We start from the raw sequence: 27,492 nt of genomic DNA, 5'->3' as shown, positions 1-27,492 counted from the left end.
CTGTCATACTGAGGCTGCAGACAAAAGTCTGCCCTAGTAAAAAGAGCCTTGCTAACAAAGGATTGGATCTTTACAGAAGGTCAACATTCTCTGCTTGGTTTGGAGTACTTTGAACTCCTTGTGCAGTAAGAGGGACCTATGAGAGTACATGCCCTCAACAAATCACTCTCAGAGCCTCTTGTCTAATGGTTTATTTTGTGCGAGGCAGGTACATGATATCCCTCGCTGTTTGTTGTGAAATTGTGATCATAATTTCTTTTCAATGCAGGGGTTTGTAATGTATTGTTTTCTATTGCGTGTAAGTAAACAAGTCACTCTTCTGAGTGCAAATTTATTTATGAGTCTATTCCCAGTCTATGGCATTATTTTTACCTGGAGTTATCACAGAGGCCCAGGGAACATGCGTTTCATTGTTACTACTTATTATTTTACACTGCACAAATTGTATTAATACCTTCCATTACAGAGGTACCCTACGAGTAGTTTTTATAGCCAAGAGGAGGGGGAGGCAGCAGAGCAATGGGGTTGCAAGATGACTGCCCATTAAATAAACTGAGGTGCATGTTCAGTGAAAATATGCATGTCTAAACTCTTGTAAAACATTTAGTAAATGTGTTTGTAAGGAAAATTAATATTCCAAACATGCAGAATGGTTTTGCTCCTTTTCTGAGTGCATTGGGTCACGGTGTTTTTAATGTAGCAGTGAGACAGGGAATGTGTTAGTCTGTTGTGTGAATGTGTCTGGGTTTGATTGTAGAAACAAGAAAGAGATGGCTGAATAAATTGTTGACACTGGCAGCTTTACTGACAGGCTGCTCTTATGGTTTGGGCTTCTAGAAGATCATAGAATGATGGAATGGTTTGGGTTGGAAGAGATCCTAAACCTCTAGTTCCAGCCCCCCCCCCGGGTTGCACAGGTAGGGATACCTTCCACTAGACCAGGTTTCTCCAAGCCCTGTCCAACCTGTTTTCTAAGCAGGGTACCTGGCATATTGCTTTTGGGAATATAATTATGTTTGTAGACGTTCATCAAAAACATTATGTCCCTCTGAAACATTGAATTTCAATGCAAATAGGATTTTCCTGCTAAAATTCCTAATCAGCTTTCAAGGAATGTTGTTCTTTAAGCAATAGAAACCCTGTTAGTGGGATCAGGGTCGCAGAAGCTGTATTTCTTCCATAGCCAGCAGAAGAGATAAACCTGTGTCTTCTTCCAGATACGTTTATAAGCTAAATGAATTTCTTGGGGGGTTCTATGTGTATCTTTCTGAAGTGGAAACAATATTCCAAAACCCACTTGTGAGCTCTGGCTGTACTGTGGCATGTAGATTGTGTACATTATTATTTCTGACAGTATAAATAGGTTTAACACTTTAGTAATCTCATTTTTAAAGCAAATTCATATTGTTTGTATTGTGACCAATAATGCACTTACAACTTTAATTTCATATCTTAATTAATGCTAGAAATGATTTGTGATCATGCATGCATAACAAGTGTTATGGAAAGCAGAAGGTAATATGGGCATATGGAATAGAAAACACTTCAAAATGTGTACAGACTTGATACCATGAATGCAAAGTCTCCCTGGAACATGAAAACCAGGAAAGACTAAATTGGTAAAAGAAGATGAAGAATGAAAGCCAAAAATGGATCTGCTTGTTAAAATGAATATTAACCAATGAGGTTTTTGAATTGGTATCTTGATATCTTGGATTAGTAGTGCTGTGTGTATGTGGAAGAAAGACACTGGCTGTAAGGCGTTACAGTGCCTGTAAAGGAAGTGATTAACATGGTCTAGTGTGAGGTGTCCTTGCCCATGGCAGGGGGGTTGGAAATAGATGATCTTAAGGTCCTTTCCAGCCCTAACTATTCTATGATTCTGTGGTCAGTCTGATCTTTGATCTGAAGAAGAAACATACATGAAACATGTCATTAAAGGTACATGCAGGTATGGATCCCACTTTGAGTTGTCATTCATCAGATGGTGAGTGATGGCCCTTGTCATTTTCCATTAGGACGTTATAAAACTTAAAAACAGTTTAATCATAATCAAATAAACCACAAGTAAAGTGGAATATCCAATTTCCATGTAAGTGGATTATATATTAATTATTGAGTACAACCTTGCTACATGACTCAGCATGTGTATCGCCACTTTCAGCTGAGGGCAAAAGCAAAACAAAACCTGTAGGTAATTCCCAGGGCAGTCGTCCACTGAGAACACTGTTAGATATGCGCAGCTTGTTATTCCTTGAAGGATATCAGTGTCAGACTTGCTCTAGCCTGTAGGAAAGGATTTTCAGAAGGCTATAATCTGTTCTCTTCTGGTCTGAAACACAAGAATGACAGAAAGAGAAAGGTATAGCCCTGAGCTAAGCAGAGGATGAGTTATGGGGCGTTATGTAGAATTATAGAATCAACTAGGTTGAAAAATACTGCAGATTAAAGTCAATGTTGAATTGTGGCTGAAAGTAAATGGAGTTTGAGAGACACTTGGAAAAGACACTAAACTGTCCTTCAATTAATAACTATGTTTGATACATGTTGCATAAGATCTGAGGATGTTGAGCATGTATCAAAACTAGTTTGAAAGCCCCGATCACAATGAATTTTCCAGTAGAGCTCTGAGTTAAAGGTAGAGACATTCTGTTTCTTGACAGCCTAACCCACAGTTCATTGAGTCCCAAGCAGCGTGAAGTCTTACATCCACCCATGGCCCCCGATTACAAGCATAACATATGGAAGTCAGAAAACAGCTTCAAAATGAAGCCTTCTGGCTTGTCTCTGTGGCTTCTGCTGTGTTTGGGTTTGCTTTTCAATATGTTCTGAGGTTGGTCAGGCATTGAAAGTGAAGGCATGAGAATGCCTGGGTTTCATGAGGGTTAACAGACCGTTAGGATGTTTTGGGCTTCTAAGGCACACACCCAGTGCATGTTGCTGGGATGGTTCATTCCTTAAATACACTTGGCACAGGAAGATGAATTAGCCAGTAGATGTGGTCACCCTGTGATAAGATCCAAATACTGATGAGTGTTTCTCCCTAACAGCTGAATCTCTGGCTTGGTTAAACGCTGGTGTTCTCTGTGCCTGTCCTCTAAAACCATGTTTCTTAATGTGAACGTCCATGTCACAGCACAAGGTCCAGTCCAACTGTGCTTGAAAACAGTGATTGTGTCTTTCAAGCGGATTATTTCCACTGATTTCAAGAAGATTAAATAATCTCTGAGGTGACAGGCTTCATGAAATGATGTCCAACAGACAGAATAATAGGAATAACATCACGTCTGATATTAGTATGAGATGTTGTAGATTAGTCCTAAATTTAAAATGTCTTAAAATCATTTTAACTGTATGCCACACTAATGGAAATCTTGGCTTTTTTTCATTATTTAACCATATGTCCAAGCTTTCGTGTAAATAACACAAAATTCTGGCAAGTAAATCGGGAAGTCTGAAAGTCGAGAATTTGGCAACAGACGTAGTAACAAAACTCAACTTGCTTTTGGCGCTAATACATCACTCCCTGTTTAAAAGTCACTATTACTGTTTTGGAGGATTTCAGTATTAACTCCATCACTAGAACTTCCTAATTTAACCAGAAAGGTGTGAGAACGGATCTATCACTGAGTTGTTACAAGCTTCTTAGATGTGAATACTGTTTTTTCAGTAAACAAGTGAGGAATCTGTAATGTTCTTCCCAATTTCTATCTGCCCAATAGAGTTGATGACAATATCTTAAATGAATCCTGTGTTCTTTAGGCTTTTTCTTCTGTGCCCCTTCTCCTGCCATACACTGCAGTACAGATGGTCCGATCTCTTCCTAAAGACAGTCGGGGATGAAGTGAGATGCTTTTGATCTTACCAGTGGTGGCAGGACATGTAAAGATCAAGTGTTCATTAAATTAAGGCCATCATAAAACCCTTACTTCCTCTTTTTTAAAGGAAAAGGGGAGCAGGGGTGTTAAGAGCTTGGTACTGAAACCGTAAGGATTTCTTGTATGTAAGTCAAGAGTTTAAGAAGTGGTTTCCTTTGCCTTTTATTACTACGAGGAGCTGGCTGAAGTATGTACCCCAATGAACTCAATGTGTGTCCTTGTTACTTTATATCATGACATGGCAAGATTCCGGTGCCACTTCAGAGGTTTGAAAAGCCCTGCTGAGCTTTTTCCATCATTAACTTCCACGCAATGCCATTGGCCCTGTGTTAGAAACTTTTCCTAGCATGTACTGATATTTCTGACTTTAGTTGAAATATTTTATGGAAAAAAATGGAAGTGTCCTCCAGTAAATGATTTAAATGGCAGGTTTGCAGAAGGTGGGTATGCATAAGCTGTTGTGACAGCTTAGATGCTCCTGCTTCAATTGGTTTTGCAGCGCTAATCGTCTGGAACAGCAATTCAGGGCCTTGCTGCTGGACCTTCTCGTTAAGCTGTGAAATATTGAGATGCATGTCACTTGAATGGATTTCTTAGTAAATTAGGCAGTCTCAAGATCTCCTCATAACACCAGCGGATACAGAGCGTTCTGCAGACTGACGTCTCGTTCTGATGCAGGCTTTGTGAAAGCAGCAAACAAGATTGATGGAAGTTTCCCAAACCTCGCCAGCCAGCGTTTTTGAGGAGTCAAAGATGATAAAGGCAATTATCATTTAACAAAGATAAATCTTCCCCTTGAGCATTGGCAATACTTAAGAAAAAGAAGTGAAAAAATAAGTTGGGGACTGAAAATTAAACTCCTGGCTTGGTTGCTTTGCAATTAGTTTAAAATAGGATTGTGTCACGTTCTGCTCAGCTTCCCCTTTGCAACTGTTCTCTTACAGCAAACATTGATGTAAGGATAAATAAGTTGTGCTTATCTCCGGTTGGCATCTATATTGTTCTTCCATTGAATGTATCAAAGCATTAATGTCACAGAAGGGGAGTCGCATGTCACACTTGAAAGGTACTGGTTTTGCACTGAAATTTTGTTGGTTTTCTAAGCTAAAGAAAGGTTCTTATGATAGCACAGAATGTTTAGGTCACTTTCAGTGTCTGTAAAAATGAACTGTCCTTTTTGTCCTATGGAAAGGAAGTGGGGGGGAAAGCGCCATGTTACCTGTCAGTGTATTTAGTAGAATATCACTTTTACATCCTTCTCTCAGGTTTGTTAAAGAGTTTTCAGAAGGTTCTGAGCAGACATCATCTTTTCTGGAAGAGAGCATTCCACTAATGCAGTTTTTCATATTAACCATCAAGGTTTGCTCAAGTCAGCAGATGTTGAGCATCCTTCAAGGATATCTTTGAAGTTTCCTGCTGCATGAATTTTTCATAGCTAGCTCCAGCTTTCAGGTATAGGCAGGAACAAAATGAACCGGAATGGGCTGGCACCCCCAGGGTGTAGGTATTCCTGTTATGAGGGCAAATTCACACAGGCTCTGTAAACTTGTCAAACTGTTCTTAGTTCATGCCAAGGGAATTCACTTCACTTAGCCTCTCTGGGTCAGTGCTGCAGAGGTGAAATTAGTGCTTCAATTGAGTTGCTTTTTCTTTGGTGGGGTAGGAGAAGGACTATGGAATGAAATGAAATTGTATTTCTGTGTCACAATTGGGACAGTAGTGATAGCGACTGCAGTGACAGGATGAGAGGTAACAGGTTAAAACTTAAACAGGGGAAGTTTAGATTGGATATAAGGAAGAAATTCTTTACTGTGAGAGTGATGAGGCACCGGAATGGATTGCCCAGGGAAGCTGTGAATGCTCCATCCCTGGCAGTGTTCAAGGCCAGGTTGGACAGAGCCTTGGGTGCCATGGTTTAGTGTGAGGTGTCCCTGCCCATGGCAGGGGGGTTGGAACTGGATGATCTTAAGGTCTTTTCCAACCCAAACCATTCCATGATTCTATAGTTCTACGTGATTGCCTGAGGTTCTGTCCAAATACTGGCAAAGTCAAATGTAGCACAGCTCAGCCCTCTGTGTACTGGCTTTAGGTCACTCTTGCAAGTAGTAACATTTCTTTTCCATTTTCTAGGCAGGTTTTGCTTTCCCTTTGTCAAGCAGAATTTCCAGAAAGGACACCCTAGTGCTGTGCCATGTGTGGCTTCACGAGCAAATGTTTGCCTCTCACTTTGATGGTCACTTATTCTTTTGCAATCCAAAATGTTAATTCTGTGTAAACACCATCATTAATATCCTGACAAAATACTGACTTAATGCTTTTTGTACAGTTCTAGCTCCGATCTGCTCTAATACTAAAGGGCATAAATATTGAAATGGGGATCTTTGTTTTTTCTTATTGTGAGAACAGATTGAGTACAACTTCACTGTGCTTTTGAGAGAGATAAATATGTCTTTATTTAAGTCAAATGCATTTTAGTAACAATCGCAGCTATAACAAAAAGGACTAAATTGAGTTAGTGCTGAAGATTTGGTTTTGATATATTGGAACAAATGTTAGTTTAAGCTTTATCCAGAGCTAGGGATTCCCGTGGAGGCTGATATTCTTAATGGTTCACCTTTTTATCTGCTCCAAAAAGGATACTGTATTGCAGTGTCGAATCATTTTTACACGCATTATAAAGGACTAACAGAGATGTTCAGGATTTATCAGCATTCTTAGACTCCAGCTTACATTGTTGGGATTTTTGCCTTTTTTCTTAAAGCTCCAGCTAAGACCTTCTTCAGAATTCTCTACCTTTCTTGGCCTTAGAGGAAAACTTTCCTCACTTTAACCATAGTGATACAGAAGGAATCCTGTGGTCAAAATGATAGATTGCTCAGCTACAGGAGTAATGAAGAGGAGCCAAGAAACCTCTGTGGTACTGTGAGCTTTTCTTTGGCTTTGCCAAGACATTCTATCAGTGCTCTTCTTGATACATAGAAATATTGGTTGGTCTCCAATTTCTTCTTCCCCAGGGCTATTTTTGGTTATTATTGCCACATATGGTGCACTCTTGCATCTGCTATAGCCCCTATCCCAGGCAAGTTGTGTGTCCTCTGCTAGCAGGTTTTACAATGGAAAGACACTAAAATAAACTTGCTATGAGATTTTTTTTAATTCTTACTCTTACAGAGAACTTAAAACCTCCAAAATCAGCATAAAGCGTGTTTGAATATCTGGCACTTTTCACCATGTTGCATCAACAAATTTAATGCAGCTTTAAGTATGTGGTTTATGGAAAAAAAATTAGCTCCTTTCCTCCCAACAGCAACACTGCACTGCAATTGTTATGGGGACTCATTGCTAGCTGGTTGAAGCTCAGGAAGTGCACCCAAGTTGAGGTTACATTCCTTTGGCATATGTGCATACATTGTGCACACAGCTCTGAAAAAAATGGCAAATGCTGAAGTTTCTGTAATCTAAATTGTTATTTTAACATAGCTTCATGTTACACTTGTCTGTTTATGTAAGGTTTGAGGTTGTGTGCCTGGAAGAGATCTGGAATACATACACACACACTCTCAAAATGCTGGGTTGTCTGCTAAACCCTTTATTTATATCTGACACATGCAATTAATCTCTCCCTATCTCTAATCACTTTTGCTATTACATTCATCGCAGTGATTTGTATCCTATCTCTGTCACTGCTCTGTAATTGATATGTGAAGATAAGAGACTCTTAGAGGACACAAAGAAGGAAAAGAGAAAATTGAATTTACCTTGCAATCACTTTATAAAATGTGACATCCATCAATTATACATGCCAGCCAGGAAATGCCATCTTGAGCAAACTGCGCTGATTTGTTGGAAGTCCAACATAAGAGAAATGCCAGGAAACTTTTCTGGTCAGAAAAGTATTGCTCAGTCTCACTGCTTTACTTGCAGGGTTTTAAACAGTACTTCAGATTTCACAAAGGAAGTATCATTTTTGATCAGTGTTTTTCTTCAGTCTTGTACTAATACACTAGAATGGAGTAAGGTGAATGGGAACTGCTGAAATAAACATTGTTTTGATCAGATGTAAAAAGGTGATGTTGTTTATTCAATATTGAATCATCTTTCATGGGCAAAAATGGTAAACCTGACGGTCCACTTCCAATTTCACTGCGTTCTGCTATGAAAATGTTGCTGCTTGGTTTCTTTTTCCTATTTCATTGCACTGAGAAGTGAACCAGTTTTCTCACTCTTATTATAAATACTTAAAACTCATGTTTAATTCTGATTGTTGGTGTGAGTCAGGTTCCTGTCTGTACTTCTCAGTAGTACTTTGAGATCTTTAAAAAGCTCTTTAATATGTACTGATAATATTATAAAAATTGATATCTACTGTAGAGATAAACCATATGGTAGCAGTCATAGAAGAAATAAACCTCAGCAGACTGAAATCAAGCACCATCCTATGCTGGCCACTTGCTGGGACTGCAGGACTGGCAAACAGTCTCTTTCTCTGGAAGCGTTTATTTCATTATCCTGTATACCCAAGGTAAATCACACTTTCTAAAAGCTTCCAGAGGAGACACAAGCACAGTGATCTGCAGGCATTCGGGAAGTGCTTTGTGTTTCAGTTCATGTGAGTATCATGATTCTGAAGCTTTAAAAGGAAGAGTTGCTAGAGACTCATGTATCAATTTACCTCTACTGAATGTCACCTTTTGATCTCTTGAGCCCTGTTCTGCTGTGCCATACTGCTGGAGTATTCTGAGGAGTCGACTTGAAATCTTTTCCTTTGTTTCCCATCTTTTCCCAGTTGGATGTATTTTTAGTGATAGAAGCAGGACTCACTATTCAGGTTAGAAAATAGGTAATTTAGGAGCTGTTTGATTGTGTTCTTTAAATTATCATTGTATCAGACAAGCTTGAACAGCCTTATAAACAATATACATAAGGAACAATAAATATGCTCAAACCAGATGTTTAATAGAATAACTTTGGCACTTACTCAGTTACTGCAAAAATCTAAACCTATCCTAAAAATTGTATTACACATGCTAAATGTCTACATGGCAGAACTGCCTCCCCAGCATATTTACAAAAGCCAATTTTCATCTCAAGCTTTCACAAAGACGTTATTGCTTCAGGGTTATCATTTCTAAAGCTCTTCATATTAAAGATGTTTTTAATTTCTTCTCAATATGTCACAGAACAGGAAAATGGAATGAGGATGGAAACCCCTCACGTGTCTGTCTCATCATTCTGCCAGATAGATTTGATTTGCCTAATGCTGAAAGTGCAGACAGTAGCCTTGTGTATGAAGTGATTGCAGCTACCACTTAATCACTGGGGAGTCAGGACATGCAAGATTCAAGGTCATCTGGAAAGCTTTACATGTTATCCTTTCCATAGACACACGATCTTAAAGTATTAGATTTGGTTGTTCAGTAGGCAAGATGAAAGTTACTTATCTATGCACTGCCCAACTGGGTTTGGGTTGTTTTTTAAATCAGATAACCAATTTTTGCCCAAATTTGAACAAGAAAATAGTATTGGAAATCTAAATTCTCTGCAAGTCCTTCCTAAACCCTAAAAAGAAGTAATACAGAATAATTGGAACTTCTTACCCTGTTTGTAGTAGGAAGAGAAACTCGAGCTTGACTGCAACCTGGGTCGCTTCACCTGATGTATGTAAAAGCTGCATCGATTTCTTGTCCACTTGGTTGTACCGTGGGAGCTGTAAATTGCCAGTCCAGGGCGTTTGTTATCCCTTGGTTTTGTACTGCTCAGTTTCACATGTTGTCATTTGCCTCTGGGGAGCGGTTCAACATCAGAGTAATCCAAGTTCTGATTCCCCCCACTCCCCTACAGACTGTGCTGTAAGGTGATAGAAATGTTGATTTCTTTGCATGTGCAAACTATTGTCTCCACTTTTAAGCCCCTTAAAAATAATCCATAATCCCAACCTCTGCCTCTTTATGGTGGATAAATCAGTTTAGCTAAGGAATGTGGGAACAAAGCTGCAACTCGTATCATCTGGGAGAATATTGCTGTTAAACAGTGTATTTTTAAAGGACTGCAAGCTTTGTGAGATAAAAATGAAGGAATAGCACAGCCAGGAAGGTGAACACAATGTCCTGGTCTCTAAGGCCCTGTTTCTGCAGACTTGCTATTACATTTGTCCAGCTATGTTTGCTATTAAATACGTTTGCAGGCTGAGAATGGGAAACTTACTGCTGTTGTACTGCCGTGAGCAGTGCATTGCATGAAGAAGGAAAGAGAAGTTGTGCTTGGTGGTTTTCTTTATTCCTCACTTATTATGCACTAAGGAGGGATAAAATGAAAAGCTTGCTTATTTACTCCATGTTGGCTCTATTTCAGTCCACTCTGCAAAGCCATGTGCTCGTAAACCTGGCTTAGTAAAGACAGTGAGGGCTTAAGAAGCTGGTGATGTTGTATCTTCTACAACAGGTGAGAAAGAAACTCCTCTCCCAGTGCTGCCTTCACCTATCCTTGTGGATCTTTCGGATCTCTGTGAGTGATACTGTCATAGCTATCAAAGAAAGTAATTGGTAGTGAGTGATTAAAATTGCAGATGGCCTTTTCAAGGTGATTATGAATGTTAAATCAAGTCTGTAAAAGCTATCTAAAAAGGCCCATGAAACTGAAAAGGGAATATGCTGAGGATAATTGCATAAGGGAGGATCTGGCAGGCATGCTATGCTCATTCAACCCCCCACCAATCAATCAATCAATCAATCAATCAACTCAAATGGAAGAAGCAAAATAAGTCAAGTGGACTTATTGCATAAAATGTGGTGGAACTAATCTGCTGCTTTTTAGGCTGTAAATCACATTGTGCACAAAACTTACTGCATCTCACTCTTATATAGAACATTATCCCAGGTCCATTGCTGTCGTTGTTGAGCAGTGACAGGTCTGCAAAGTTCCCTGTGCAGTGCGATGCTGTGTCATTAACAGTGATCTTTTCCTGTTCTTTTCCAATTGTAAGTGATTATGACAAATGTTCCTTTCCACATTGCCCTGGAACAAGGCCAAGAAATACTGTGGAGTGACTTAATTTCATTTGGTGAACTTTATGTCACAAAGTAAAGGTTATGTGGGAATCTTTATAGCTGAAATATGTGAGGTTCATTTTGTTCTATAATTCAAAATGGGGACTTCAGATGCAAACAAAGATAAAGGTAGAGAAAACTCAAAAATTAATGTCTTCATTTTAAGCCTTGTTTACTTACATGTGTATTTTAATGCAAGTGCAAAGAGCTTTCACATGTGTCTACGTAGCCTGAGAACTTAGAGCCTGAGGGTTTCTTCTTGTGCATATTGTGATTAGGCGCTCATCACTTCTGGACTAATTTCATGCTTTCATATAAAATCATTTTGTATGGTTGCTTATATTTCAACATGTTATTATTATACAGATCTCAAGCTTCATGCTGACCTATGTGATCTGCTCTGAAACTGTACAACACTGTGGGATTTCTTGTGAAGATGCATATAAACGTGTTTTCCAGTCAGTGTTTAGTAACTTTGGTGTGACGGGTTCATTTGTTTACTCATTTGAGGAGCTCTTTCCCCTTCAGGTAATATTTCTGCTGAGCTGAATTTTGTGGTCATTGTAATGTCAGCAGTTACGTTGCACATTGATTTCTTCATCTAAATTAAGATTCTTTTACTTGTGGATATTCCCTTGGTAAATTTAATAGTGAATTTGGCTTATGCCAGTACGGTAACACTCATCTCTGACCACATTGGTTTAGGAGCTGGTCTATGGCTTCCTTGAGGAAAACATTTGTACCTTGCAAGTGTTTTAAAAAGTATCATAGAATGGTTAGGTTTGGAAAGGACTATTTATCATTGGTTCACTGGTAATCAGTGCAGCAGGCATGGTTTTAAAGGAGAGATGGTCTAAACAAAAGCTCAAATGTAAAGCACTTCCCTTTAACTGTAAGAAGATGAGTTTTACCTTGTAATGCAAATGGAAAATACTCAAGAAGCTATAAGGAACTAAAAAAAGAATTATTTTTTCTATTGAAAGAAGCAATGATTTAGAATATGACATTATGTTTTCCTACCCTCAAAATGTGAATTTTAGCTCTTCAAGTGTCTTGTATGAGCTATAAGCACAGTAAATGTGGCAGGCTGTTTAAAATTGAAAGCATCTTGATAGACTTTGGATTGTCAGTTGCCACTTTGCTTTTCAGAAAGGGTATTGATTACTGTTTAATATATGATCAATATGGCATGTTGCAGCTGTGAGGGAGCCCTTGAAAACTGGTATGATTGGCTGTGTCATCAGCAAGCACAAAGACTTGCATGAGATGTGCTGAGGAGAGGAAGACAGCCTTCAACTCAATTGTACCTGACAGATCTGGTATGTTCATCAATGAAGAGGGCAATTTGCACCTCATAGGCTAATGAGGAGAAATGTTTTGGAATTGGGCAGACCTTTTCGGACTGCAGAGTAGTGACTGCTCAATTCCTATCTTGAATATGATGCAGAGTTTATTTTGCAGATAGGATAGTTACATATATTGGTTGGAGCTTGTAGTGTGAATACCACGCCATTTTCAGTGCCACAGGAACAGTCAGCTGGGCTACTTGATGGGGGTTTTTTCCATGGTTTAAAGATGGAAAAAGCAGTATAATTTGATAATTTCTCAGGTAAATCTTCTTTACCAGATTGTTAGAAACGCCTTCAAAGGGTGTTTGTAATGGAAGAAGTGATGGACCTCTGATTAGCACGGCAGCATGAGATGCTGTAGCATATGTGCTCACAAAGGAGAGGGATGAAATAACAGTTTATCTAGTGTTTATGGCTGACAGATGCAGGTAGATAGTGTTTGTCTTCATTAATTCTTTACAGACCAGAGGAGGTGTTTTTAATTTTGTCAAAATATTTCTGCATTGTGAAACATAAAACATACAAGTTCTGAGTTTACTGTGAATAGCGACCAAGCTGTTTTCCTGTCAGCCTTTGCAAGCACTGTTTCTTTAAGGCAATTTCTTTTCAGAGCTGTATTTTGCTACTTTTAAAGCAAAAAGGCTCTTTCCTAGAAAAGGAGACTGTGTTTAAAGTAGAGGTTTATGAAGTCAGCTGACAGCACTTTATTGCAATGGTCTTTAAAAGACTGGGGTTTAATGAGTCGATTATCCTGGTTTAGTTTTGTGTGAATCAGGTACTTCAGCTTCTCTTTGTAATGCCACAGGCAACCTTGATGGCTTCTCAGTGTTTACACATGCTTCATGCCACAGTATCCCAGTGGAACAGAAAGTACAAAACTCATTGGTGTGTTAACGCTGAAGATACTGGGTTTGTTATACTTTAACTGGGTGGCATTGTTAAAATACACATCAGAGGTGTACATGGTTTGCCTTATGTGACATTAGCGAGGCAAAAGTTTGTCAGTCATATCTTTTATTAAGCATTTTCATAAGTAAATTTAACCTTCTTGGTGCAGCGTAAGCTGTGGGACTTATATAGGAAGGTTTGTGAAGGAGTGCAAGCAGCAAACCTGCCTGTGCTGGTGACCCTTTGGACTCCAGAGGAAATGGTGGCTGGAAAAACATTGGCCTATAATTAACTGACTCAAAAATACAGCTCATTTTAGCATCCCATTATGTTTTTCTGGTATAGGTATTAAAAAACAGGAGGGGGGAGGAATACAGTTATTGTAGACTGTGTGTTGTAAGAAGTAGAGCACTTTATAAAACCAGCTTTTGAAACAGGGCAGAAGCCCCCTTTTTCTTTAAGGGTTCAGTGATATGGTTTCTGTGATCTCCAGATCCTTAACCACAGTGGGTTTGTGGCCAGCATGAGGTAAAGGTGAGCTGAATTGAACAATCAATCAATTCAAAAGGCAGAGAGGCTTGCATCAAAGTTGTCTTATACTCATTCTGTCCTTTGCAAACTCAGCAATATGAAAGGAGGGAGCTTGCCTTTAGAGCCAGACTTGTTCCTTTTGATGAGGCCTTCAGAATGATGTAAGATATATCTCCTTTTCATCCTAGATCACCACAGGAACTTTAAAATCTGTGTTTCAGAAAGGAATCCTGGGTAGCAGCCTCTGAAAATATGCAGAGCTCACCAAAACTGCATGATAGGTACTATAAAAGTCTCAATGGGAAGTGCAGATCCTGATTCAGGGAAGGAGTGCACTGAATCACAGAAATGCATATGGGTTTGAATGCATTCCTTCCACCAGGTTGTAATCCCAGTTTTATGAGCTTTGCAGAAGATGGGGACAGGTTTTGGTTTTTTTTTTTTTAATATACATATATATATATCTTCCTCCCCCCAAGAATACATTGCATGCAGTCCCTTCAGAAATTACAAAGTAAGCTTAGGGAAGACTAAGAATCAGGTCTAAATCACAGCAAGTTACTCTTGTAAGTAATTCTCATTTTGCCTTTATGCTCTGATTTTAACAAATAGTGAATCTTGAAAACAGCATAACCCAGTTGTTCCTGCAGTTAAGGATTTATGGGAATGTGATTCTCATTCACAAGGGAAGCATGTGTGTGAATTAGGTTTTTTCTCTTACAATATGCCACCATGATCCTGCAGTAATCCAGAGATTGATTTGTAAAGCATTCTGAATCAATTACAGCTTTAATCAGCAAGCGGCAAACTTCAGATGGCTCGTGGACTAATTTTACCATCTCCCATCAACATGAACCTAAGCTGGAAAAAGAAAACAATTAAGGGGATGTAATTATCTGTCCTGATTACTGAATTAGAAGAGTTTGTGTTTATTCCATCGCTATGTAAAAAGGAGAAAACTGCTTTGAAAAGCAATTTGAGGCAGCTACTAAATTGTCAGGGGTTTGCAGGAGACAATGTGGATGTTTGGTATAGTACAGGTTTGGAAGAGGTTTGTAGTCAAAAACTGCCTTGAGTACTGTGTATCGAGCTTTGGAGGCTATTGCCTGACAGCTCTGTAGTCTGCTACACAAGATCTAGTACTGAGAGTACTCTTTTTCCCTGTGCTCAAAATGAGTTTGGATTTTCAAGGCAGAATCTCACCTGCAGTTGCTTGTCTGAGCATATATCAGGTGCTTCCAAAAAAAAATCCTAGCAATTTCTGAAAGTCTGGAATTAATGTTGAAGTTCCCAGATAGTGACAAGCTTTCTAGAAAGCAGAGATGGAAAAGCATCTCTGCATGATGAAACTAACAATCTGATTATCCTGAGGTGGTGTCTCCCTGCTACTGAGTAGAACTACTTTAAGTTACTGGTATTTTGCTTGACTTAATGAGAAGAGCCTATAAAAACATACCAGGCTTATTACATAATTCTTTCTCAGACCAGACTTTGAGGTTTGGTAGGCTTTTTATTTTCAGCTCAGAGAGATAAAGACAGATTTGTGATAGACCTTTCCTTACCCTTTATATCATCCCAGATCTGATCAGCATCCACAAATTGCATAAAACCTCTCATAAACCCCCAGCTTACCACAGTGGTGTCATTCCTGCTGGAATATTTAGCAGAACATTAATCCTGACATATTTAGCTGCCACACTGAAGGATTGTTGCTGCATTCTGTGCAAAGTTCAGAATAAATGCCCACAACTCCAGTGAGTTATAGGTCAATTACAGTAATTGGAAGGAAAAGTAAACAAGGAACACTGGTAGTATCCAGCAGGATACCTCTATATTTTATTAATGAGCAGTAAACAAGCCTGTCACCCATCACTGATGTTGAAAAATGTGCCATATAACTTGTCCTATAAATGATTTCATTCCTGCATAGTGTATGTGTCTCTTGGTAGTACTGGCTTTGTTAAATATTGTTGAACAAAATCTGGAGCAGAGTGAGATTAAAACTGTCTCCTTAAGAAAACTTTATTTAAGCAGCAAGAGATAAGGCTGCTTCATCCCTATTTACTTTACAGAAGGCTGTTTTTATGGTGTTGATGCTACTCAGTTAATGGCTTACTATATTTTGAATCTTAAGTTATGTTGCTATGGAATAAACTGAAAGTAGTCACTGTACAAATACAAATGACATCCTATCTGCTACAACACACTAGCATAGAGGCCCAACCAGTCTCGTATTTACACGGTATCACTTAAATTAGAGTCTAATAGTATTGTAATTTATGCAGATTTAATAAATATATTTGACTTTCAGAGCAATAAAATGGGTTATGGCATTATCATAGAGGTAATTATTACTGGTGTTGTCTGCTGTATTTCATTTTTAAATTAAGAAAATCCATAATGATAGGTATGTTTGAGAGAAATATAGGATGCTCCCTAAGGCCCCTTAGAGTTGCTACTCTCTTAATTCTATATACTATTTAGAGTTGCTGGGTTATGTTGCTTGTGGCAGGATCCTCCATGAGCACCACCTTCCTCTTCAGAGACAAGAAATAACTGTACTTAGATCATTTGCCTTTGTTACCTTACTCACCTTTGTTGAGTAGGTACATTTTGGCCAGGAAAAGTCTTTGGAGACATTCATGTTGCCAGAGCCAGGGCAGGGTGGGAAAAGAGAATATTGCTTCCTCCTTCTGAACAGTGTGATGTTCTGAAGAGTCAAGTATTTCTGTAGGTAGAAGAAGTCACAAGTTGCTTTAGGTATATAAGCTTACAAAGTGGCAGCAGGATAGAAAACCACCAGTGTTGGGTTTCCAGCAGGACAGATAACCACCGGGGTTGGGTTTCCTTGCACAGCTTCACAAAATCTAACAGAGCACTTGTTTAAAGCTGGGAATTCATTGCATTTATGGAATGTGCTGTAGAGTGCTGAAAATGAAAATGTGAAGATTAGGCCATGGGCACATACCTAGGCTTACATTGACACATCCCACAAAGAAGACTTTTGTGATCAGGAGACTGGAGAGAAGAACAAATCACAGAGTGAAATAGGAGTTACAAAGCAAAGGTATCTTTTTATCTGCAAGAATGTGCAAGATCATTTATTTTAAACACACTGGAGGCTCTTAAGTGCTCTTGACAAGTCACGTACCCACTTCCTGTGCACCCTGAGGTCTAACTGGAGGGGAGATTTCTTGATGTGTTTGAAGGACCGAGCAAGTTTCTAACTGTAACCCAGTGTGTCCCCTACAACGCAGATGTGCTTTGCTCTCAGACTGCTTGAGCAGCATGGGTATTGCCGTGAGTTTGTCAACAGTATCACAAAGGATTATGAAGGTATCATGACCTTACTGTGTGAGGAGTGTCAGTGGTTCTGGGGCTGTAGTGACCTTCTTATTCTAGTGGCATCCAAAGTCTCTGTTAGGTGTTACACCACACGGATAAATACATTTCAGTGGAATTGTTCTGTGAAGAAGGTAGTTTATGTTAGCCTAGCAGTCTTCAAGGTGGCTTCTCAATATAGGAAATACAGTGGATGAGGATCAGGTTCTCTAGGTATGTATCCTTTGTGAGTTTCTTTGGGATGTTGACTTGGAATTCTTACTGATCACAGCTGTCTTGTAAACATTTGAAACATTCTTTCTCTTCCTCATAACTACTGTTTCCTGTAGGATTCTCAAGTCATGAATGGAAAGGATTTATTTGAGCAGATTGGCTATGGCAGTGTTTCACACAGACTGAAGTGTGGAAGGAGAAGACATTTGCATGAGACTAGGAGTTGTCCAGAGCACACGTTTTGAGGAAGAGAGTAAATTGCAGTAGGTGATGAACTGGTCGGGGGTAAGGATCTTCTCTTCTGCCAGAGCTCCGCCTCTTGTGTTGATGTTGACAGACAGAGTTTTGGACAAATGTCATATCAAGAGATGAAAGAACAAGTGTTTTACAGAAACAGGCTTAGAAAGGCTGCTATTCCAATGACTTGGGGAAAAAGGAAAAGACAGCCACTCTGCTCCTCTAATAACTAAAGGACAAACATATGTTAAATCTGATTTCTCCTGTAGACAATGAGCAGATGATTGAGAATGGGGAGTATATGCAAAGTTACTGCCTCACCTGGTGAACTGGTATTGGCAGTATAGGTTTGTGCTTACCATGACTATCATGAGGTTTCTTTAAATTCCCTAGCTGGGACCTGATGTATATTGACATCTTGTCTACAGCAAATCCAGATGGCCTCCCTTCTCTTCCCTCTCTTCTGCTAGATGCGAAAGGTCAGAAGAAAAGCAGCAATGGGGATTCTTGCTGCCAGCACAAGATGCTCTCGACTATGTCTGCATCAGTACCACAGACTTTAATTTCCTTTATACTGAACTAAGGTTAGACTCACTTAAAGGTCATTCTCTGTGCAATAGGGTTGGGTTTGGTTTGCTGTTTTATTGAAAGCAGCATCTTTCCTGCGAAGCAAAGTTGTTTTCCCTGCTATTACCTCCTCTCTTCTTAAGTTGCTTTTGAAAGGTGTTTCATTACTTGCTAAGCTCTAAAGTGATTTTTCTGATAGTGATAATATCAACTTGCAAAGTCTTTGAGCTGAGAGTGTTTTTTATCTCAGAACTGCAGTGGTGCTTGTTGCATAAAGAGCTGGTGACATTTGGAATTGACCCTGCCCTTAACAACTCCAGTTTTGACAGAGCCCTGAAATTATCCTGTTATCTTTCTGTCAGCTTCCCCAGATTCTGGAGATAAAACTCCTGCATACATTGAACGTGACCAATGCTCTCATCATGCAGTTTCCTTCAGAGACTCACACGTTTTGTTTTATCAACTAAAGTCAGACAAGTCATTTTTAAATCTTTCCAGTTGGCTGAGGTTTTTTTTGCTTCAGAAATATACAGGTGAAGTAGAATTCTGTTCTAAAACCAACCAGAACTTCCTGCTTCATAACTGTGACAGCTTCCATAGAAAAATAAGTGCTGCTAAAGGTTTTCTCCTCTTCTTGCCATCCCTTTTCAAGCTCTGTCAGGAAGACAAGGTTTTCTTTTGCCACCTTTGGTACCTGCTCAGCAACTGTTAGAAGAAACACTCTTCACCTGTGCATAGGAAGATGTAGAGGCCACTTCCAGAGGTAGATATTCCAATGAAGGCTTGTGGTCAGAAATCCAGATCTGACTTTAGAAATAGGCACAGGAAAATCTCTGGTGTGTCTTCTTCCCCTTTCCCATTCTCTCATCTTAATACCTGGTTTTGTTGTTGGTTGTTTCTTTGAATCATACCAGGCATTTTTCAAGATCAAAGAGATAGGTCCTTGATTATGAAGAGAAAGCAGAAGCAAAAGGAATTCAATGTGAGCTTTTTCATGCACCTGGGATACAAGAATACAAGAGCTTCAGGATTAGGGATGAGTTGGTTTACTGGATGATGGAGTTCTCTGGGCAGGCGTGGGAGGATTTAGTTTGATGTTGGTCTTGTTATGTAACTTGCTAAATGTGTTCATAGCTCCAGATGGCTGGATTTAAAAATAAAATTAATATATTATCTTTACACACTTTTAAAGTCCCCTGTTAATAGCCAGGTAGATCCAAAGCATTATAGACAGAATATATGTATATAGGCAGAAGAATTGATGGGCTGTGGTGAAGTAAAGGGAAATTAACATTAAGGTTTCTTCTTGCTTGATAAAACCCTGCAGAAGCTTTGAGTCCACAAGAGCTGTCAAACATTTTGAATGCTTTTATAAAAAGGAGCTTATTTGGGGCTGAATGATGGTGGTGGTGTTCTGCTTTCTGATATAAAAGTAAAGAACCCTGAAAACTATGTCTGACAGGGAAGACGTGGCCTTGTATTAAGATGATGTCTGGTGATGTGTAAGAGCCTTGTAATGAGGATAAGTTTGGCTTGGAGATCATACTATTAAAAGTCAGAACCCGTGTGTGACATGTTTTATGTTGCAATAAATATTGGCTGCTGGTGAGAAGCCTGAACACTCTCCTCATGCCACCCATTTTGAAAATATTGAAATAGAATATAACAATGTCTCTGTATGCTCCGAAGGGAACAAAGGCAGAGTTCTCTCTCCCACTTCATTCCAGGGATGGCACTTCCTCCCTTCGTCCTGAGGTCCAATATTCCTTAGTTTTAAAAGAAGAGCCTCATTCAACTCTCTTCTTAAACCAAATGTCTGTAAATGAGAGATTTGTCTGTGCAAGATGTAAGCACAAAGCACTGAATAGAGCTTATAATAATCACAGCAGCAGTTTTCAAAGGAGCAGTCCTTTGTTCCCACGTCAGTAGAGAGCGATGACTCCTGTGATTTCCAACCAGTTAGTTCCGACTCCTTTAATGCCGCTTTTCCTGTTACTGTGCAATTATTCCACTTGTTTGTCTTTGCCTTTGCTAGAGTAAGGCTCTGAAAGCAGAGATAAAGGTGGAGAGAAGCATGAAGACTGTGTATTGAGAATGTGCTTTATTGCAGACCTCATAAAGCTACCCGGGTATAGCTCTATATTGGAAAAGGACCTTAATGTCCTCTGACCGCTCCATCCCATCCTGTCTCTGCTCACACCAAATCAGCCCCATCTTGGTCAGTCGATAGGTTTCTCACCATGGTTTTTGTGTGGTAAATGTAGCATGTTTCCTCCTTTTCTTCCCCCTCCCCTTGTTTCAAACAACCATTGCAGTGTTTAAAGTGCTTCTCTTGCTTTTAGCAAGTTACAGCCTGGGATGGAGCAGAGCGATGATCTGATTAATGTGATTAAACCTATATACAGAATGTATAATTAACCTTTGCCCTGGCTGTCGAGGGGAGCTGGTGCATGGAGCTTATGCTGTACCTCTCCATGGCAGCAGGAGGATGCTACATGACTTGGGTATTTTTTCCTAGAGAACTTTAATCTCTTGAGATAAAGAGCCAGGAGAGAGAGATCAGGGCTGTATTAATCCTCTCAATGGCTTTATAATTTCCCCACTATTCTGCTGCTGGTAATCAAGAAAAATAATGCTGGCTTAATTCTGGACACCAAGGTCAATCATCCCTGAGCTTTTTGATAGGAAGGATGAAAAGATTGTTAATAAATGTCATTTTCCATGTGTACTTTGGAGCTGGCAATCTGGATGTGATTGCTTATTCCTAGCGGAAGAATACTGCTTGGTTGGAGTAATAATTGGCCCATTTTGATCATTTTCTAACAGCTGGTGAGGGCAGCAGGGTGGCCACAGCAGACAAAGGCTATTTTGGGAAAGGCTGGGGCGAGTGAGTGCCCCCAGTCAGCCAGGGCTTGTACAGGAGGCACAAAGAGGCTGTTGCTGGGGATCAGCAGGCGAACAGGAGGGCAGGAGGATTGTAACAAGTAATGGTGAGAACATGCCTGTTCTCATTAGCTCTTGCCATGCCAGACAGGAAGGAGGCTACCGGACCCCAGAATATGTTTCAGTCTGACACAGTTTTGGTTCTCAAGATAACAAACATGCAAAATAAATCCCCAAACAAATGAAACCCTTCAAAATCCTTGGGTTGGTTTCTTCTGTTTCAGAACTAAGGTGAAAAAGCTTTTTAGCTGTTTCCTGAAAGCTGCCGTTCTGAACACCTTAAAAAGCCAATGCTGTAAATAATGCTGCTTGCTGTCACATTTAACCTAATTCTGCAATGCTTTCAAGATTAGAACTAGTGAAAGATATGTCTGTCACTGAGAGTGAAGTCTAAAAGTGCTAAAAAGGCAGAGCTGACATTCATAGAGAAGCTGATGTTAATAGTGGGCTCATCTCATGAGAAAACGTATTGGCTGTATTTGTGGCTGGAGAAAACAGTGTTAGGGAGTTTTCAGGTTTGTCCCTATAGCCAGCGTGTTGGTTAATCCTACATTCTTCTGTGTTCTTCTCACATTCATGGTTGATAACGCCTAAATGTTGAGAAATGTGCAGAAGATAACAACACTTTTGCCTACTGCAAGACAAACCCTTTCTTCTAGAAGCATCTGCTAGGAACTGTTAACTTTTTACTTTTCTTTTTCTTACATTGTAACCCACAGCATCCAAACCGTGAAGCCCCCTATTTAAAGTCAATGGGAGTATAAAAACCCCAAACGAATCGGAAACACCACTGGATGCTCCATTTCATACAGGTCCTCAGCACGCTGGACTCCCTCATTGCTAGCTTCTCACTGAAAAACATTAAATGCATCTTAAAACATACTAACGTGGAAACGGGTGAAATCTGTGTTGAAGATTTTCACTTAATCCAGCAAAAGCCAAGAATTCAAAGGAAACGGCTTTGTATGGCACCGTTCTGTTCTGTTTAGTGCTATTGCACAAGAGTTGTACCTGTTGTGGTATTGTCCTGTTGCAGTACGTGGGGCAGACCAGGTTAACTTAGTTAACTGAGATATAAGCACAAGTTTTCAGGTATAAGTGACAAAGCTTTGGCTTCTGTGCATCTTAGATTTATCATACTGTGTAGTTTGGCTCTGTTCTTCAGAGCATGAAGAAAAATCGTCATCCAGGATAATCTGGGATTTAACCGCTGGGTTTAGATAAGGTGCTGTTGAGGAATTTAGATTCTCTCGTGATAATATACACTGGTTTATCTCCATGGTGGAAGATTTTAGGCTGTTTCTAACAGTCATTTTATCCAGGGGCAAGATGAATTATGTGTTCTACAGCATCACTTTTTTTTTGTCTTGGGGAGAAGGTGATGTTTTATGGCCAAAAAGAACTATATAATGTATTTTTGAGTGGTATTTTGATGTGACCAAAACAAATGGGAGTTATTCTGCACAACACATTTTGAATGCAATGTTTTGTGAGTTGATAGTGTTTTAAATTAATGCAATTATAAAAGTAGCTGAAATATTCATCATGCCTGCCTATGGCTGGAACATAGCCCTTTTGGTTTTGAAGTAATGCACTTCCCATCGTTCACGTCCTTCTCTATGGGAAACTAGGTATTGGAAATCGTTATTCTTGTTTCCACATACGCATGGCTTTTTAAATTTGTTTTGGAAAATGAAATGGATGTTAGCAATATTTAAGATCCTGTCCAGGGCACACAGTTCAAGCCCAAGCAGCACGTTAGCTTTATTTGATTTGCTGGTTTCATTGTAGCAGCACCCTAAAGTATACAAAAAATGTACAAGTCCTGAATTCCAAAATGATTTCCATTGAAATGCTGAAGTTGCACTGAATAGAAATGACAGCTGCTTGTTCTCGTGTCACAGGTTTGATAAACGATGAAAAGGGGCTTAATCATTATTGTAGAAGTTCCTTTTATCCAAATTTCTCGTAGTTATTCTCGCCTTCTTCCCCATTGAGAAGCAAATACTACTGGAAGTGAGGCTACTTATTTAGATCCCAACCTCCTGGAGGAGTTCTGCTACAGGCCATAAATGCTGGTAGCTTGTTAATTCCCCAGAAGTTCCTCAGAAGTGCCAGGGGCCAAGGCCATCATTGCTAATCCAATTGATTTGGTTTGTTATTAAACAAAACCAAAGCATGTTACTGTTTTCCCATGGAGTTCTTATTGCATCTGAGGAGCTCAAGACAAGCTGTCTGAACGTGGCACTGGGGCAGGCAGGGATTCTTCAATAATTAATACAGACTCAGGCAAACAGTGAGGTTTCCTCTTCTTGTTTTCAACCTGGAATCTGGGTTATAATGAAGAAAGAATGTGTCTGGAAGGGAAGGCTGTAGTGAGGTAACAGTTTCTGGCTATGTAACTTTGAAGAAAAGAGAGGTTTCTGAAATCTGAAGAGTTTTTGTACTGGCTGTATTAAACTGAGTGATAAATCCCTCTGCATAATTTCTTATGCAGACTGATTAGTAATTAAGTCTGTCATTGCTGCCTTGCCGGAATTAGGATGGCTAAAAAGAGCCGTATTTATGCTTTACTTTGCTCAGGTGGAGGATGTGTAAACAGGAAAAACTCTGCAGTGTTTTAGAAGGGGATGTATTCTTATAACCAGTCTGGTTTCTAAGTGTTTGCAGCTGCTCTCTTTAATTTCCAGTAGTGAATATCCATTGCACATCAGCAACCTGGCAATCTGAGAGGAATTAATAAGCCTAGAATCACAGGATGGATGAGGCTGGGAGGCTTCTGTGGAGTCCAGCCTCCTGCCAAAGCAGGTCACCTACAGCAGGTTGCTCAGGACCATGTCCAGTTGGTTTTGAGCATCTCCAAGGATGGAGAATCCAACCTCTCTGGGCAACCTTTTCCAGTGTTTGGTTACCCTTTCAGAAAAACAAAAACCAAACTCAACATTAAATTTCTTATGTTTAAACAGAATTCCTTGTATTTCACTTCATGGCTGTTGCCTCTTTCCCTATCACTGGATACCGCTGAGAAGATAATATCAGTTTACAGTTGTTTTCTCTCCAGTTCGTTATGAAGACAGTGGGTGAAGCTCCCATTCAGAGCAGACCCAAGCCAGTGCTATGCTTGTTTTCTTGTTATCACATACTGAAGTCTGCTCTCCTGTAGCCCGGATGTTATTGGCAGCATTCAGCACTAAAGGCAAGAAAAGCAACATAATGAGCTGTGCCCTGCAGAGTAGTTATCTTGGATAATTGCACTAATAGACAGTGGATTTTACAAAGGCTTTTGCAGATGAAAATATAGGGCACATTAGCGAATAAATCAATGGCAATACGTTAATAGACTATGGCTCTGTTCTCCACTCAGTGAAACTACTTGATAATGACATTTTGTTCAGTATATCATTTCCAAACAATAGCAGTTTCATCATAATTGTAATGACTTTGATAAACCATTGCATAAATGGAAGGTCTGAAGTTTGATTATTGATGGAATTTAGAGATTTCAGTGTTTGTGGAGATAATTCTATTAATACAGAATATGCCAACAGCACCATAAAATTTGGATGTTTGCCATATGTACAAAGCTGTACAAAGTAGAAGTTCTAAAGCCTTGGAAGCTGCATCAATAATAATGGAAGAGGTTTAGTATCTCTTACGCTTACAATTTTGTGTATCTGCTCTGAAGTAATTTGAGTTCAATTTACCTGTCAGTGTGCGAGTAAGTAAAACTGGCGTCGATCTGAAAGATGAAGCAATTAAAGTACTAATATTTTCTTTGAATTTAAATAGCACTTATCATCCAAGGATCCCAAAGCAATTTACTATTATTAATAATAAGGCCTGATTCATATCTACTGCTTTTCATCAGTATTCCTCAAAAGTCTTTACCAAGGCGCATGTCATTATTCCAATATCGAAATGAGGAAACTGATGCAGAGAAAGATAAAGGTGATTAGCCTCAGATCACTTAGAATCAGGGGCAGAAACAAGGTTAGAAATCACATTCTGTAATTCCCAGTCCCATACTCTTCTCACTTAACCAAATTGACTCCGATATACAACACAAGGATAATTATTTTATAGACATTTAAAGAGCTGAGTCAAATTATTTCTATTATTCTATTATTTGACCTTGGCATCTGTCATTTTAGGAGACATTGGTATAATAAAGTAAGGCAGATGCACTTAACAGGTCAAAAGTGATCCGTATTGTTCTGTTGAAGGATGATTATCAGCAGTGATTGTGACTTGATCTGAGTAATACACTTAAAAGACCAGAGGCATCAATCCTAAGAGATCAGTGGAATTTGCACATATAATGTATTACTTTGTATTTTTTGTGTGTTCTCATGTTGAAAAACATCCACTCTTTTGGAAGGAAGAGTCCCTTTGTCCCTGGTCCAGTAATCCCTGGCACATGGCACGGTACACTAAGCATTCTTACAGAAACAATCAGAGGGTCAAATCCTCTAAAAATAAATCCATAAATAAAGTGAAAAATTAATGGTGTTCACAGATTTCATAAAAGGCAAAGTATTTTATGAAGGACATGCAAGTGAACCGTGGACACCATGTCCTGTGGGCTGTCTACAAGGTCACTGAGCAAGTTACCTCAATGCTAGAAAGTGAGAAGAAAAGACAGATCTTGCTTTATTTCTCTTTACCAGGAAGCAGTGGTGTAGATACAAATCTTCATCCTTTAGTTTTCAAGCTGGGGAGGCAGCTATTTTTGATGTAATATACTCCTTCTTTAATATTTTGCTGGTAATGAGAATGTGTGGTAGAATATGTGTATTTTCAGGAAGTATTTGAATCAGCTAATTTTGTTTTGCAATGTATTTTCCTCGTGTTTTCTGTTGCTGGACTGCACTGACTGGTACCAGCCAATTACGGGAGAAATAGATACTTCATCACAGTGCTATTTACTTGCAAGAGGCAGCTAGCACACAATGATGCTTTTTGGCAGAATCTAAACACTACATTGGAAATTATAGGGCAAGAGAATATAAACCAAAAGAATAAAATGCTGGAAATTACCTAATGAGTAAAGAAAAGCATCAGTGACCAGAGGTTTTTATGGGTGCAGTTCCCATCAATGTTACTGGGAATTGTTGACATAAAACACGTCTCTGTCCTCCACCTTTCCATTCTCTCTATACACATAACCCTAAATTGAAATTACAAAATATGAATAATTATTGGGGAAGAACGTTTTCAATGTGTTATTGAAGTGTTTGCATTTTGATTTGCAAGCATTTCTTTTGTTGTTGTTTTTAAGGAATGTTGAGAAGGAAATGATTACTCTTCGAGCTCCAAATTATGCAGATAAATGGCCTATTTTAATGTGTCATGATAATGAATTTACAATGGGCCACATGACAACAGCATTAATATTCAAACTTTTGGGCAAGAGGTCACTCTGGGTCTGTTTTATGTTGACCCCAGCTGGTCTGATCTGATTGTGGGAGCTGAGATTACCCTGTGGAGGTTTCAGCCCGAATCTCTGCCAAGTCTTTTATTCAAGCATAATTCCTTTTCATCTTACATTCTTCTTATGATCCCCTCATCCACACAAAATGATATTTTCTTTGCTGGAGAAAAGGGAAAGGCACGCTGTCTGCACTTCTTCCTTGCTTCAATCTTGGTACCAGTGGGGCCAAGTGGTCTGGTACGGCACATCCCATGAGGGCTGTAGGTGCTGTGGTCATGTCAGTTCCCCATTGGTTCTCACAGCTGGTGAGAATCCCTCATGTTTAGGGTGATGATGATCTCATGATACCAATTATCATGGTTCAAACCTTGAAGCTTTTCATAAACATACTGGTGAGAAGAGTTACCTTAGTGAGATGATGCTCCAGATAAATATGTGCAAATAGCCTCCTGTGGTGAGTGTGCTTTACAAGAGGATTCTTCTGAACATGTTGTTCTCGTACAGCGTATACACCTGGCAAATATGAGAATGGAAAGATTAAAAGGTGAGAAAACATCACTGAAAGCTAGGCTGAGATCTGCCTGAAGGGTTTGGTTGATATAAGGAGGACAGCAAGGAACTGATTCTCTTGCTTGTACCACTTTAACTTGATTACCCTTGTTTGAGTTTCTTTTCATTTGATAGAATGTTTTTGAACTAGCCACTGTTTGAGGTCTGGTGATTGCAAGGAAAGGTGATGTTCAGAGCTGTGTGTTTCTTCTCTAGTGTTGTGGATGAGGATCAGCTTCAGGGTGTGATTCTGTTAGGTGGTCATGGGTAAGCGTATGTCACCATTTGTTGTTTGTTTTTCATGAGTCAGAGCCATTCTGCAGATATGCTGGAGCATCCAGGACTGCCCAAAGCTTCTATGAATATTCCACACCATTCTTTGCAAAGCTCACTACATTGAAGTAATAGCATACAAATATAGAAAGGGGTAGCTGGAGGATAGCTTTGTCTTCCTGCTTCCAAGGTGTTTTGTTTCTGTGAATGTGCTTAAGAAACAAGACCCATAGTCTCTGTGCTAT

The 27,492-nt window shown here is 39.4% G+C and overlaps 1 protein-coding gene across 1 annotated transcript in view; it reads left to right on the top strand.

Moving 5' to 3' along the window:
* Positions 1-27,492, top strand: part of SDK1 (sidekick cell adhesion molecule 1) — a 411,616-nt gene that overhangs the window by 197,666 nt on the left and 186,458 nt on the right. The gene's annotated exons all lie outside the window — the stretch shown is intronic.

Source organism: Melopsittacus undulatus, chromosome 8 (genome assembly GCF_012275295.1).
Source record: "Melopsittacus undulatus isolate bMelUnd1 chromosome 8, bMelUnd1.mat.Z, whole genome shotgun sequence".
Lineage (NCBI taxonomy): Eukaryota > Metazoa > Chordata > Aves > Psittaciformes > Psittaculidae > Melopsittacus > Melopsittacus undulatus.
This window is presented reverse-complemented; position numbering and strand designations above follow the sequence as displayed.